The 14862-nt window shown below is 44.8% G+C and overlaps 1 long non-coding RNA gene across 1 annotated transcript in view; it reads left to right on the top strand.

The window, feature by feature from the left end:
• Positions 1-14862, top strand: part of LOC306923291 — a 61914-nt gene that overhangs the window by 39994 nt on the left and 7058 nt on the right. The window contains exon 2 of the long non-coding RNA XR_013790013.1: positions 4607-4650. This is a non-coding gene — a long non-coding RNA (uncharacterized lncRNA). The remainder of the gene's footprint in view (positions 1-4606; positions 4651-14862) is intronic.

Below are 14862 nucleotides of genomic sequence, written 5' to 3' on the forward strand. Positions count from 1 at the left end.
TGATTAAAATGCAACCCCATATCGTGCGTGCGTGCGTGTGTAGTGGTTGGAACAGAGCAACACCCATTTGCAGATGGGCAATGCTTGACAGCAATTCCCAAGCAGTGGTAACAGTATATTATGCTTTTAAAGCGAAAACGTTTGAACTCAAATCTTTGCTTCTAATGGAGGTCCCTGGCACGAAATCAGTTTGAGATGGAGGTCCGCTGCCAAATAAACATATTATTTGGGGGGTCCTCGACAGAGGAAAAGGTTTGAGAAACACTGGTTCTCTAATGGAAACCTATTGGGCTGTTAGTGTTCCATCAAGCAGGGAGACACTCCATAACATTTGAGTGGCCGTAAACGTTGATGTAGCATGGTTTATTGTAGCACGCACGCACGCACACGCACAGAGACACACACACATGCACACACTCACACACAAACATACAGCGCCAGCATTTGTTCCTTTGCTAACCCAGCCTACACACACACACACACACTTGTTGCTTTCGGCATGTCCGCTGCTATCGCACCACAATGGGTTTGTCTGTACATACCAGACGGTCGTCATCATATTTATTCATATACCATAGCAAGCTCAGTCCCATTCACACACAGCTGATATAATACCATAGCCCTGTGTGTGTGTGTGTGTGTGTGTGTGTGTGTGTGTGTGTGTGTGTGTGTGTGTGTGTGTGTGTGTGTGTGTGTGTGTGTGTGTGTGTGTGTGTGTGTGTGTGTGTGTGTGTGTGTGTGTGTGTGTGTGTGTGTGTGTGCATGTCTCACTGACAACCACCATTGACTGACAGTACCAGTACAACAAAGACTTGTCTGTATTTCTCTGTTTTGGTCTGTGTGTATGTGTGTGTGGATTACTATACTTGTGAGGCTCCAAATGTCCCCACAAGTATAGTAGAATGTGAGAAATGGACGTTGCGGTTTAAAAAATAGGATTAGGCATTTAGAGGTTAGGTTTAAAAGACAACAACTTGTTTCAACCAAGGTTCATGTTTTAGGTTCATGTTTTAAAGGTTGTTATTAGAGAAAGTAAAGGATGAGTGTTATTTCTTCTCTTTCTTTCGTTTGAACGATTTTAGCTATTTTTAACACAATGGAGGCCCGGGCGGAGTTCTCCGTCAAGTTCAAGGTCATGGTGCCCAAGCCGGAGATTGATAAATAGGACGGAGATTAATGAAAACAAAACCGTTCGCATCGCTCTAGAGCCTTGGAGCGTTTGTTGCCCGATCCGATGACGTGTCAAAAAGTGACACGTCATCGAAAATGTTCCCTGCCTGTTTAGCTGACGAAAACGAAAATCTTAAAACGATCATAACTCGCGATCTAAATCATCCCGTCTAATTCTGAAAAAAGATCCTGTGTTTGACGGCCCTCTGCGGTCCAGTCGCTAGTCGCGATAGATTTATTATTACCTCCCGTTGTTGTCGATCGACTCTAGAGTGGTGTGGCTATTGTTAGCTGCTACACAGACCTGCACACCAACTTCCGGTGTGCCGGTAAAAGTGGTCCGGGCCCTATAAATGATGGGCACATGGATGAAATGGATTAAATAGTTCCGGGCTACTAAGGTGTTAACAGGGGTGCGGGGCATTTGAACAAGTGGCTAAACATGTCTTTTGTTACAACATTTTACGGCGATTTCTTTACTATTATTATAACCCAGGAAATTACATCTTGCCACAAAAGATCATGGGATCTATTGACTGTGAATGGGGCGGCGGTGGCTCAGGGGTAGAGTGGCTGGATGGTAACCGCAATGTTGCCTGTTGCCTGCCGAACCCGGGCTCCCCCAGAGTTAGCGTCGAAGTGTCCTTGAGCAAGACACTGAATCCCAAATTGCTCCCGATGTGCTGGCTAGTGCCTTGCATGGTTTCTGCCGCCATCGGTGTATGAATGTGTGTGTGAATGGGTGAATGTAATGCACAATCTATGTAAAGCGCCTTGGATAAAGGCGCTATATAAATGCACCATTTACAAACTGACATATTGAGCCTACGACACACAGGCATCCCCCTGGCTATAGTATCCCCCTTCACATTCAATAGAATGTGTTTGATTGATTGATTGAATACTTTATTAACAGTTTTACAATGATTGATTGTCAAAAGGATAACACAAAAAAAGCCCTCTATAGGGGCTTGTTTCCATTGTGGTCCTGTGTATTCAATTCCTGTGTGTTTGTCTATCTGTGTGTGTTGTTATTGGTGTGTGTTTGTTATGTTCCTCTTTAAATGTGCACCAGACAGACATGTTAAGTCACCCTCTGCCTCCCTCCCTCCCTCCCACACCCCTTGACTTCCTGCTTCCTGCCTGTGAATGGACCAACCACATCACAGCGTGTTGAGAATAGAGCCTATAGCTGGCTGGGTGACCTCAGATCGCAGCCTGTGTGACATCTCATCTCTAATTAGAACGTCAGAGGGGAGACAGTGGGGCCAGTTATACCCACTGGTGATTTATGTGTGTGTGCGAGGAGTCAGTCCAGGCGTCTTCCATAGTCACCGCGCACGCACGCACGCACGCACGCACGCACGCACGCACGCACGCACGCCACGCACGCACGCACGCACGCACGCACACACGCAACACTAGTTTTGGAATTTCCATGTCGTCCCCGTCCATTGAAATGTTCAAGAAACGTCTTATATCCACTTTTGTTTTCCAAATATTTTTGAAAGTAATGATTTAAGTTTAACCGATTTAAGATCTGCTATGGTTGATGGTTGTTAAAAAAAAATTAAAGCAAGGGGAAAAAAATGTTTGGAAATACCTTCTAAACAAATATTTTCAAACACTTTCAAGGTTTTTCAAAAATGGCAGACCTATGATGATGACCGTCCATGTAATCATTTACTGACTAGTTCAAGAGGGGGAAGTGGACCGGATGGTCTGGTTGAGTCATTAGGAAATGATTAGTAGTCAATGGATCATTGGTTGAGACATAATGGGATGTACTGTATACACATGGGATGCATAGCAGGATCTGTATTGTTTACGACAGTCAATCATTCATATTTGATACAGTCTGTTTCTGCTGACGATTTTACTAATTTAGCTAATTTAGTAAAATTTAGCTAATTTAGTAAAATTTAGCTAATTTAGTAAAATTTAGCTAATTTAGTAAAATTTTGCTAATTTAGTAAAATGTTGCTAATTTAGTAAAATTTAGCTAATTTAGTAAAATTTTGCTAATGTAGTAAAATTTTGCTAATTTAGTTTTCTCGCAGCAGGAGTGAAACTGCCGGGATCATTTTGTTTATTTTTCTTGGAACACAGTTCTTATTTGACGCAATATAAAAAAATCACACCCACCAGCTATGGGATTTTTAAATCCAGCTCCATTGAGCCTCCATTATAACAGGATTTTCAAAGCGCTGTATCTCAAAAGGTTCGAGCGCTGTCCATGGTGAGCCGTCGCGCATCCCGGCGATCGTAAACCATTTGTGAGTTTGTATCGCATCGCTGAGCACATAGTAAGAGTAACTGGTTGTAATGATAGCTAAGGGGTCTGAGCTAACGCGACTGATCACTGTGCTCATAACAAAAGCACCCACCTCCCTGAATAGCCCCCACCTCCCTGAATAGCCCCCACCTCCCTGAATAGCCCCCACCTCCCTGAATAACCCGGAAAGGAAACGAGGAGCGTAGAGTTAGAGCGGACGGGTGGCATTCCTTAGGTGTGTTTTTGCTGCCACCTAGCGGCAGCAATAAAGTTAACCCATTTTGACCTGAGATCAGATTCTAAAAAAGTCTTCTACATCCTGACAGTTTTCTGAAAAAGCTATGTTTCTATGTCAGTGGTTCTTCGATTTTTCAAAAATAGCAGACCTACAAGCTCGTAGCGAGCTTGTAGATCTGCTATTTTGCGATAGCTAAAGCATAACATAATGCTAACACCAAAAGGGGTTCCCGCCCAAAATGGGTTAACTATAAATTATTTAGCTAGAACCACCTTGAAGTTGCTATAGTGCTAGTGCCGGTACAGTAGCCATGCTGCATTTCATTTAGCATTACAGTGGCTATTTTTGCACAACATAAGTTATACTTTCGTCTGCCTCAATGCAATGCAAAATCAAAACGTTGAAGATTATGAAAGAGTATCATTCTCTATGAAAAATAGGATAGATCAGTTCCACCAGAAGTGGGACAGATTCCTTCTGTATGATAGCACTACGTAATGACAGACTACTGGCTGCCCCCCCCCCCCCCCCCCCCCCCCTACAGTAGATCTTCGCCTGCTCACATATATGTCTCTATCGAGAAGAACACAGCCTCCCTCCCCTTCCTTCCCTCCTAGTTGTGTTTTTCTTTTTTTCTTTTCTTTTTGTAATGTGACTGTCGATTTGTGTCAAACCCTTTTTTATTTTTTATTTTATTTTTCTTCGTTTGTTTGTTCTGTATTGTTGTTACAGTTGACTGGTATTGTGGGTGTTGTGTTTGTGTCTGAAAAAGAAAATCCAATAAAATACTAATCACAAAAAAAAAAACGTTCTAGATGCCTCCCATATAGATCATTGGCCTCAACACACAGCGGTGTGTGCATGTTGTTGTAATATGTGTTGTTCTTGAAATGTAACCTGGAGTTTTCTCTGTCTTTACACAGTGCCTTCAACCATGAAACTGAATCCTCAGCAAGCACCACTCTATGTAAGTATCTCCTTCTGTGTGTGTGTGTGTGTGTGTGTGTGTGTGTGTGTGTGTGTGTGTGTGTGTGTGTGTGTGTGTGTGTGTGTGTGTGTGTGTGTGTGTGTGTGTGTGTGTGTGTGTGTGTGTGTGTGTGTATTTAATATTCTTAAACACTGTGGGATGAGGACACATTGTGTGAGGTCTATTCATCTATCATCTTTTTTTTACTACAATTACAGACCTTATATACCTTAAATATAATCCATAGAGACAGTGATATTTTTAACATTTGCCTGCCATACATAGGCTACATCATGCATACATGTAAGTAGTATTTTGTATGTGTGTGCAAACTGTGCATGTGTGTCTGTGTGTGCGCGTGTGCGTGCGTGCGCGTGTGCGTGTGCGCACGGACACCGTAATTTGGGCATCATGTTTAGGCTGAAAAACGAAACAAAAAAGGCACCATGTTGGTGGTTCCATTCAGCTGCTCATTAAAAGGCCCGTTATAGTCAAGTGTAAATGACACGGGTCCAGTGTGGCTGCTTGGATGTTTTAGGGTGTAAATGACACAGGTCCAGTGTGGCTGCTTGGATGTTTTAGGGTGTAAATGACACAGGTCCAGTGTGGCTGCTTGGATGTTTTAGGGTGAGAAAACCATAAAGGAAAAATAATGCTATGGTTGTCTCTTTACCAACGGTAGAACAGACCCGTTTCTTTTTTAATCAGCGGTCCATGGGTGGTTGGGGTTCCAGGGACCCCCAATGAAGAAAAAGTGGTTAATACAGCATCTCAATCATTGTAGCCACTTTATCCTTTATATTACGTTATTACTTTATATACGGCTATTAAAACAATATAAGCAGATCTACAATCTTGTACATCTGTTATTTTTTTATATATATATATATATATATATATATATATATATATATATATATATATATATATAATCTTTAAAGTATTGGAAAAGTTTGCATACATTTGATGAATACATGTTGCATTAATCTTTTCTTCTGGGGGTCCCTGACACAAAACCCGTGGGGTGACTGCATGGGATTTGTGGATCGATATATTGGATAAATTGGATCGCTAAAATCAATGTTTTGACAGCGGCTGTTGCTAGGCAACGGCTTGCTCGACCCTCCCGGACCTGTTTTTCTTTGCACGCAGCCATTCACTTCCTGGTTTACGGTCCTAATTTCCGACTGCATCATGCATCTCAGACTTCATCATGCATCTCGGTTAGAATATTATTAACTTCTAAAGAGAGATCTGTTTTATGCAGGCCATGTAGTAATGGAACATTTCACCTCCCGGTTTTGGGGGGAAATGGAAAAGGCTGGGGTTTTCAGAATAAAATCTCCCTCATCTGCTTGGCACTCTAGCGCCTTTTATTCTGAAAGAATTCCCCGGCACCATAAGTGTTAACATAGCACGTCGGTGAGCACACATACATGATGACACACACACACACACACACACACACACACACACACACACACACACACACACACACACACACACACACACATGCGGAACCAACATGGATGAAATAAAGTCAAAGATGGCGAGCGGTGAATACGGACGGGTAACGGGGTGGACAAACGGGTCCATTATTTGACGGGCGGGGCGGGTATGGTTTGTATCTTGATATAATCACGGGTCTACGGATGGGATTATTTGACGGCGGGACGGGTGGGGGATGGATTAATGAGAGAGAGGAGTTCAAGAGTCATTCTCTCTGAGTCACTTTGCAAAACGTTGTCACATCCCAGCCAGAACCCACTGGTCTTCCTTCTCTCTGCGTGGATAATAGTTTAGATAGAAGACACTTTAATTTGAGGTTTTCCTTCAGCCATATTAAATCAGAACAGTGTTTTTAAAGGCCTATGTTTATTTTTGACGTCGTGTCCCCAATGACAAGGCAGCAGCAGAATGCCATCCACAATTAACCCATTTTGGGGCGGGAACCCCTTTTGGTGTCAGCATTATGTTATGCTTTAGCTGTTGAAAAACAGCAGATCTACAAGCTCATAGCGCGCCACCGAGTGGCGCGCTATGAGCTTGTAGATCTGCTATTTTTGAAAAATCGTGAAAATATTTATTTCAGAAAACTGGAGGATTTAGATGTTTTTTTTTTTAATTTCGACGTCAGGGCCTAAATGGGTTAACTGCCATCTAAATATCGTCGCTGTCGGGTGGAAATCTTCGAGCCAAAACCCTTCCTTTTGTATTATAATTTTCAAACCATTTTAGAATAGTGAAAATAGCTCGTAGAGCTGCTAATTTCACTACTTTTGTGCGACCCTCTAATTGTAGTATGGTGAAGTAGAGCATTAACCCATTTTGACCTGAGATCAGATTCAAAAAATGTCTCCTGACAGTTTTCTGAAAAAGCTATGTTTCTATGTCAGTGGTTCTTCGATTTTTCAAAAATAGCAGACCTACAAGCTCATAGAGTAGATCTACTATTTTTCAATAGCTAAAGCATAACATAATGCTAACACCAAAATGGGTTAATCCGTGAATAGAGCAAACAAACATAAAAAGTCTAAATATGGAGATACAAGGTTTGTGCCTGACAGCAGCCCATACGTAATGGAATAATTGTTGTTGTGCGAAGACGTCAACAACAACAACATTGCTTGAAAGTCTGCAGACCTCAGGTCTTTTTTTGGGTGAACTCAATGAACCCATCGGCAAAACAAAATGAAAAAAAAACAAACAATGCAGCACCCTCTGCTGTCTTGTTTCCTTTTTCCGCCCAATAGAATGTGGATAGAGGGATGTTGGCCCGTTTGGTCCACTCTCAGCTCTCCTCTTCCGGTGGGGCGCTGTTTTCATTCCACTAATGTATACACACGTTTTAGGGATGCACCGAAAGGGAAATCTTTGGCCGAAACCGAATACTGAATATAGGAAACAGTTGGCCGAAAACCGAATATCCGAATATTATTAATATTATATATATTTTTTCCTACCATTGCTGTCATGGCCGTACATTAAAGCTACCTGATTTATGGCAAAATAAATGGTTATGGAAAAACTTAACTTAAATAATAATCACTATTATGGGTCCATAAAACATTTATTCAGCTCTTTTGAATGCATTAATTGCATACACTATTCGGCGATATATTTTCTGCCTATTCGGGGCGAAACCGAATAGGCCAAAAATGCATTTTCTGCGGCCGAATATTCGGTGCATCACTACTGCCCCTGCTGACAGATTCAGTAGCGCAGCTCGGAATCCAGATCCAACACCCATGAGTAACTGGAATCAGTTCCATCACATTTGGAACCAAAACCTAGTTCTCAAACTTCTGTTCAATCTTCAAGGTACCACCATAACTCTGAGAGTGCATAAATGGAACCAAATGGAACGGTGTTCCTGTGAGGGTCCATTTGGTTCCATTTGTACACACTCAGCGTTACAGACCGGCGGTCAAGGGTTCATTTGGGGAGCCCTCAAGTAACGCAGAGGGTCCCTGGCCTGGACCTCACTTCTGAGAACCACTACACTACAATAATATGTATGCAATGCTGCGTGTACGATTGAATTTGTGCTTATCAAGAATTATGGAAAGATTGCGTGAGAGTGCGAGAGAGAGAGAGAGGGAGAGGGACTACAGACAGCGGACACATCAAATAAAGAGAGATTTCTTAGGAGAGATATTTGGCTGTCCTTTGGCAGCAGCCAGCAGCAGGCTCTCAGTGTGTCCTCACCTCACCCTGCAGAGCAGAGAGCACCTGAGCTGGGCTGAGAGCACGCCGACCGCACCGCACCGTGGTGGTTCCAGTTAGCACTTAGCCTCGTATATAACCAACGTCTCTCTCTCCTGTTCACTATTCATCTGCTGCCAAGCATCTGTGACTGCTCAACCAGGAAATACGAACCATGTCAGAACTCCAGCATCTTGGACACACACATACACACTATTTGTGTGTGTGTGTGTGTGTGTGTGTGTGTGTGTGTCTGTGTCTGTGTCTGTGTCTGTGTGTGTGTGTGTGTGTGTGTGTGTGTGTGTCACCAAATGGGGTTCATTTGATGACCGTAGTACCACTCTCTTACTTACAAATGGACACATTTTACACTTTCACTGTGTACAGTAGATGCATGTGTACCGTGTCAGAGAGAGAGACATGAAGGAACATAAATTAAAGGACCACTTCACCACTTTTCAACCTATCTTCATATAATAGGTCCTCACTAATAATCGTGATAAAATGGCACTATTTCTTTCTATTCAGTCTGTGTCTCATAGGAGGGCTGTGGGCAGTTCAGAGACCCGTCCACCAGTGACATCATCGATGGGGAATCCAAGCTAATAGAAACTGCAGGCTTTCTATTCCTGAAAAGTTGCAATGTGAAAATGGAAGCCATCGTTCTCACGATAATACAAATCTAAAAATGTTTGTAAAAAAAATCGTGTTTAAAAAAAACTCTGCCTAACGATGATGTCACTGGTGGACGGGTCTCTGAACTTCCCACAGCCCTCGTATGAGACACTGACCGAGTAGAAAAAAATGGTGCCATTTGATCATGATTATTAGTGAGGACCTATTATATGAAGATAGGTTGAAAAGTGGTGAAGTGGTCCTTTAAGGAATATTTCTATGAAAGAGCGGGAGTCTGAAGGAAACGGAGAGAGAGAAGAAAGAGAGATGTTTGCATGTGCGTTCCAGTGTGTTGGAATGGGGGGGATGTATACGTTGTGTGTGTGCGTGTGTGTGTGTGTGTGTGTGTGTGTGTGTGTGTGTGTGTGTGTGAGAGAGAGTGAGAGTGTTTTCTGAAACATTCCTGTGTGCTGCTATTATTAGCGTGTGTTTGTGTATATCATCTCTGTCGGGTGGAAACCTCATACTGTATGTCTAAAACTGTTCAAATTAAGAAATGGCAAACGTAGCAGATTTATAAGCTCCAAACACACAGATCTGCAATCAAGTCGTGTTCAAGTCGGGTGTTCATTTACCAAAAAAACACAAACAGTTAAAATATGGGAGATTATATATATGGGGACTAGGTTGGCGGAGGGTGTGTAGAGCCCAGGATCACATTAGGTTCAGGAGGGTGTGTAGAGCCCAGGATCACATTAGGTTCAGGAGGGTGTGTAGAGCCCAGGATCACATTAGGTTCAGGAGGGTGTGTAGAGCCCAGGATCACATTAGGTTCAGGAGGGTGTGTAGAGCCCAGGATCACATTAGGTTCAGGAGGGTGTGTAGAGCCCAGGATCACATTAGGTTCAGGAGGGTGTGTAGAGCCCAGGATCACATTAGGTTCAGGAGGGTGTGTAGAGCCCAGGATCACATTAGGTTCAGGAGGGTGTGTAGAGCCCAGGATCACATTAGGTTCAGGAGGGTGTGTAGAGCCCAGGATCACATTAGGTTCAGGAGGGTGTGTAGAGCCCAGGATCACATTAGGTTCAGGAGGGTGTGTAGAGCCCAGGATCACATTAGGTTCAGGAGGGTGTGTAGAGCCCAGGATCACATTAGGTTCAGGAGGGTGTGTAGAGCCCAGGATCACATTAGGTTCAGGAGGGTGTGTAGAGCCCAGGATCACATTAGGTTCAGGAGGGTGTGTAGAGCCCAGGATCACATTAGGTTCAGGAGGGTGTGTAGAGCCCAGGATCACATTAGGTTCAGGAGGGTGTGTAGAGCCCAGGATCACATTAGGTTCAGGAGGGTGTGTAGAGCCCAGGATCACATTAGGTTCAGGAGGGTGTGTAGAGCCCAGGATCACATTAGGTTCAGGAGGGTGTGTAGAGCCCAGGATCACATTAGGTTCAGGAGGGTGTGTAGAGCCCAGGATCACATTAGGTTCAGGAGGGTGTGTAGAGCCCAGGATCACATTAGGTTCAGGAGGGTGTGTAGAGCCCAGGATCACATTAGGTTCAGGAGGGTGTGTAGAGCCCAGGATCACATTAGGTTCAGGAGGGTGTGTAGAGCCCAGGATCACATTAGGTTCAGGAGGGTGTGTAGAGCCCAGGATCACATTAGGTTCAGGAGGGTGTGTAGAGCCCAGGATCACATTAGGTTCAGGAGGGTGTGTAGAGCCCAGGATCACATTAGGTTCAGGAGGGTGTGTAGAGCCCAGGATCACATTAGGTTCAGGAGGGTGTGTAGAGCCCAGGATCACATTAGGTTCAGGAGGGTGTGTAGAGCCCAGGATCACATTAGGTTCAGGAGGGTGTGTAGAGCCCAGGATCACATTAGGTTCAGGAGGGTGTGTAGAGCCCAGGATCACATTAGGTTCAGGAGGGTGTGTAGAGCCCAGGATCACATTAGGTTCAGGAGGGTGTGTAGAGCCCAGGATCACATTAGGTTCAGGAGGGTGTGTAGAGCCCAGGATCACATTAGGTTCAGGAGGGTGTGTAGAGCCCAGGATCACATTAGGTTCAGGAGGGTGTGTAGAGCCCAGGATCACATTAGGTTCAGGAGGGTGTGTAGAGCCCAGGATCACATTAGGTTCAGGAGGGTGTGTAGAGCCCAGGATCACATTAGGTTCAGGAGGGTGTGTAGAGCCCAGGATCACATTAGGTTCAGGAGGGTGTGTAGAGCCCAGGATCACATTAGGTTCAGGAGGGTGTGTAGAGCCCAGGATCACATTAGGTTCAGGAGGGTGTGTAGAGCCCAGGATCACATTAGGTTCAGGAGGGTGTGTAGAGCCCAGGATCACATTAGGTTCAGGAGGGTGTGTAGAGCCCAGGATCACATTAGGTTCAGGAGGGTGTGTAGAGCCCAGGATCACATTAGGTTCAGGAGGGTGTGTAGAGCCCAGGATCACATTAGGTTCAGGAGGGTGTGTAGAGCCCAGGATCACATTAGGTTCAGGAGGGTGTGTAGAGCCCAGGATCACATTAGGTTCAGGAGGGTGTGTAGAGCCCAGGATCACATTAGGTTCAGGAGGGTGTGTAGAGCCCAGGATCACATTAGGTTCAGGAGGGTGTGTAGAGCCCAGGATCACATTAGGTTCAGGAGGGTGTGTAGAGCCCAGGATCACATTAGGTTCAGGAGGGTGTGTAGAGCCCAGGATCACATTAGGTTCAGGAGGGTGTGTAGAGCCCAGGATCACATTAGGTTCAGGAGGGTGTGTAGAGCCCAGGATCACATTAGGTAATTGACACGGGTGAAAAAATGGGTTACAAAATCGTGGGATAAAAATTATTAAAAAAAATATATATATATGGGAGATAAGAGGTTTCTGCTCTACAGCGACAATCTATGTAATACTTGGAGGAGTGAGTGTGTGTGTGTGTGTGTGTGTGTGTGTGTGTGTGTGTGTGTGTGTGTGTGTGTGTTTTTCTGTTGTGTGTGTGTGGGTTTGTTGTATCATGTTTAACGGGGGAGTGTGTGTATAGAAGGAAATGAGATCAGCTGAGAAGACACACACACACACACACACACACACACACACACACACACACAGTATGGGCTCCTATTGCATTCTCTGAGCATGCCCACATATAAACCAAGAGACAGTGTGATAAACTATTTTAACATCGTTCCTTTTAAAGCAATACCTGACATGACTGTTTAACTTGAATCTTTTTCTGGAACATTATTACGGGGGTGGGCGGAGGAGTGTTTCCTACAGGACTATTTTTAGTTTGCTTTACGCAATTTGGAGTCATAAGTATGTGAGTTGGAAATGTGCGTCACTTAACCGTTGTGGTGTCATGCAGACTATAGGAGGAGGTCACTATTCCTTAATAGTTTCTATTTGGCTCGGAGTGGGATCGTTTAGATCAGGGGTCTTCAACAGGGGGTCTGGGAAACCCTAGGGGGTCCTCAGAGTTAAGGCCTATTCATAGTCTGGATTTTCGGTGGTGAGGTGACCACCGCTCCGGTGGTGAGCTGACCACCGGAGCTGAAATAACGTTGAGCGGTGGTGAGTAAAAACAGAGAGAAGGGCTGGAGCGGTGGCGGTGGTTTGCTCTTCACCGCGGCTCGTGACGTCAGTTCGGTGGTCACCTAACCACCGAAAATCCAGACTATGTATGAGCCTTGAGTAGTGAGTTACAGACTCGGGACTCCTGGATCGCTGACCTCCACACTTTCCTATCTAACATCAGGTTCTTGAGCTCTACAGTGTTAGCTATGTTGCGCCGCAGTGCGTCTACGTAGGTGGTGGTGCGCCTCTTTCCCCTCCTGGTTCTAGGTACCTGACGCAGTGCCCTGCCAGCCTCATCCTTCTCTCTTTGACCTTGTCTGTGACCCGTGGTACTGTATGTCCCCATAGAGGTACATATTTCTGATGTGACACCTACTGTAGTGCCATATGTAGCATTCTTGTGTAGACTCCATCCAGGGCTCTTTCCTGTTGTACTGTAAGGGTCCATGTTTCAGCCCTTTACAGCAGTACTGACTCCACAGTAGCTCCTATGAACAGCCCTTTACAGCAGTACTGACTCCACAGTAGCTATGAACAGCCCTTTACAGCAGTACTGACTCCACAGTAGCTATATGAACAGCCCTTTACAGCAGTACTGACTCCACAGTAGCTATGAACAGCCCTTTACAGCAGTACTGACTCCACAGTAGCTATGAACAGCCCTTTACAGCAGTACTGACTCCACAGTAGCTATGAACAGCCCTTTACAGCAGTACTGACTCCACAGTAGCTATGAACAGCCCTTTACAGCAGTACTGACTCCACAGTAGCTATGAACAGCTGGGTTAACAGCCTCTTAAGGTCTTCTTCTCCCATGTCTGGTTTCCACACTCTCCTCATCCCATGCAATGCATTCCAGACAAGTGCTGTCTGGACCTTCAGGTCCTGTTCAGTTGAGACAGTCCAGGGTCCCGAGGTCCTCGACTGGCAATGGTTTTGTCCTCTGCGTTGACTGTCATTACCTTTTGTTTTCTTGGCATTGAGCTTGAGGCCGATCTTCCTGCACTCCATTTCTACTGCCAGTAGTAGTCCCTTTCCTTTCCCTACTGTATCTGAGATTAGGGCGTTGGCATCTGCGTAGTTGAGGTCAGTGACCATGACGGGGTGGCCATTGCCTTGGCTTCCTCGAGACCAGCGTGAACCCCATTGCTTCCTCTCTGCCATTGATTGCGAGTGCATGGTCCATTGCTATACAGGAAGGTGGCCAGAATGTCTCCCTGTAGGACGCCCGCTAGGATCTCAAATTCTTTGGTGTCACCGTCGCAGGTTTGGACCTTGGCCCGAGTCTGGCTGTAGCTTGCCTCTTATCATCTGGACCATCTTTTCAAGAACTCGAATTCTGTCGTGTGTACTTCCGGAAGCTGTCTTTGTCTTCGACCAATCACAGCATAGTTTTCATAGTTTTCTGTGTTTTCTGTGTTTCTGTAAACAGATCTGTTCAGCATGAACATAACTTCCTTGGAAGGTACTTCCTGTACTTCCGCTTAGGCCAGTGGTCCTCAACCAGTGGTTCCAGGTGGTCCCCAGCTAAATGATGGAAAGTTGGTAACCAAATGGACCCTTAAGGCTCATACATAGTCTGGATTTTTGGTGGTTAGGTGACCACCGAACTACAACATGACGTCTCTCTGTTTTTACTCACCACCGATCAACCTTATTTCAGCTCCGGTGGTCACCTCACCACCGGAGCGGTGGTCACCTCACCACTGAAAATCCAGACTATGAATAGGCCTTTATGGATCTTTAACTCTTGAGAGCATAAAATAAAACCAAATGGACCCTTTAGGTCCCTACACACTGCTGCGTATTTCTGATTTTTAGCAGAGTTTTTCTGCCGGTTTTCTTTTAAAACGCGCCCAGTCTGCAAAGGACCTTTATGGGTCCATTTGAATGAACACACTTCCAAACCTTTTCCAAACAGACTGATATACTGCTGAAGTCATAACTCATGACAAGGTGTTCCGGTAGCTCTAAGAGAATAACAAACAAGGTAGAGAGAGAGGGGTGATGCGGAGGAATGTTCCTGCCCGTGAATTACAGTGCTTATACCATGGCCACTTACCAAAGAAAACAAGACACACGGTGCTGCTCTTCCACTGCATGGTTATGGCTCAACTATCTCCACTCTCACCTTTTTACCTTTTCCATTGTACAAGAGTAGTAGGCTGCAACCTAGTCCATGTTAAATGTAGGTTTTGTATTGCCTCTATCATGGTTCTGAGCCGTCTGAGGCCATACCAAATGGTGATGTGAAAACACTGCAGAGGAATTGGCATAACGACTAAATTGAGGAGAAAAACATCGGTTGAAAATAACAGTTTTAGTTGGACTGTAAAGGT

This window comes from Electrona antarctica, assembly GCF_951216825.1.
Source record: "Electrona antarctica genome assembly, chromosome: 5".
Lineage (NCBI taxonomy): Eukaryota > Metazoa > Chordata > Actinopteri > Myctophiformes > Myctophidae > Electrona > Electrona antarctica.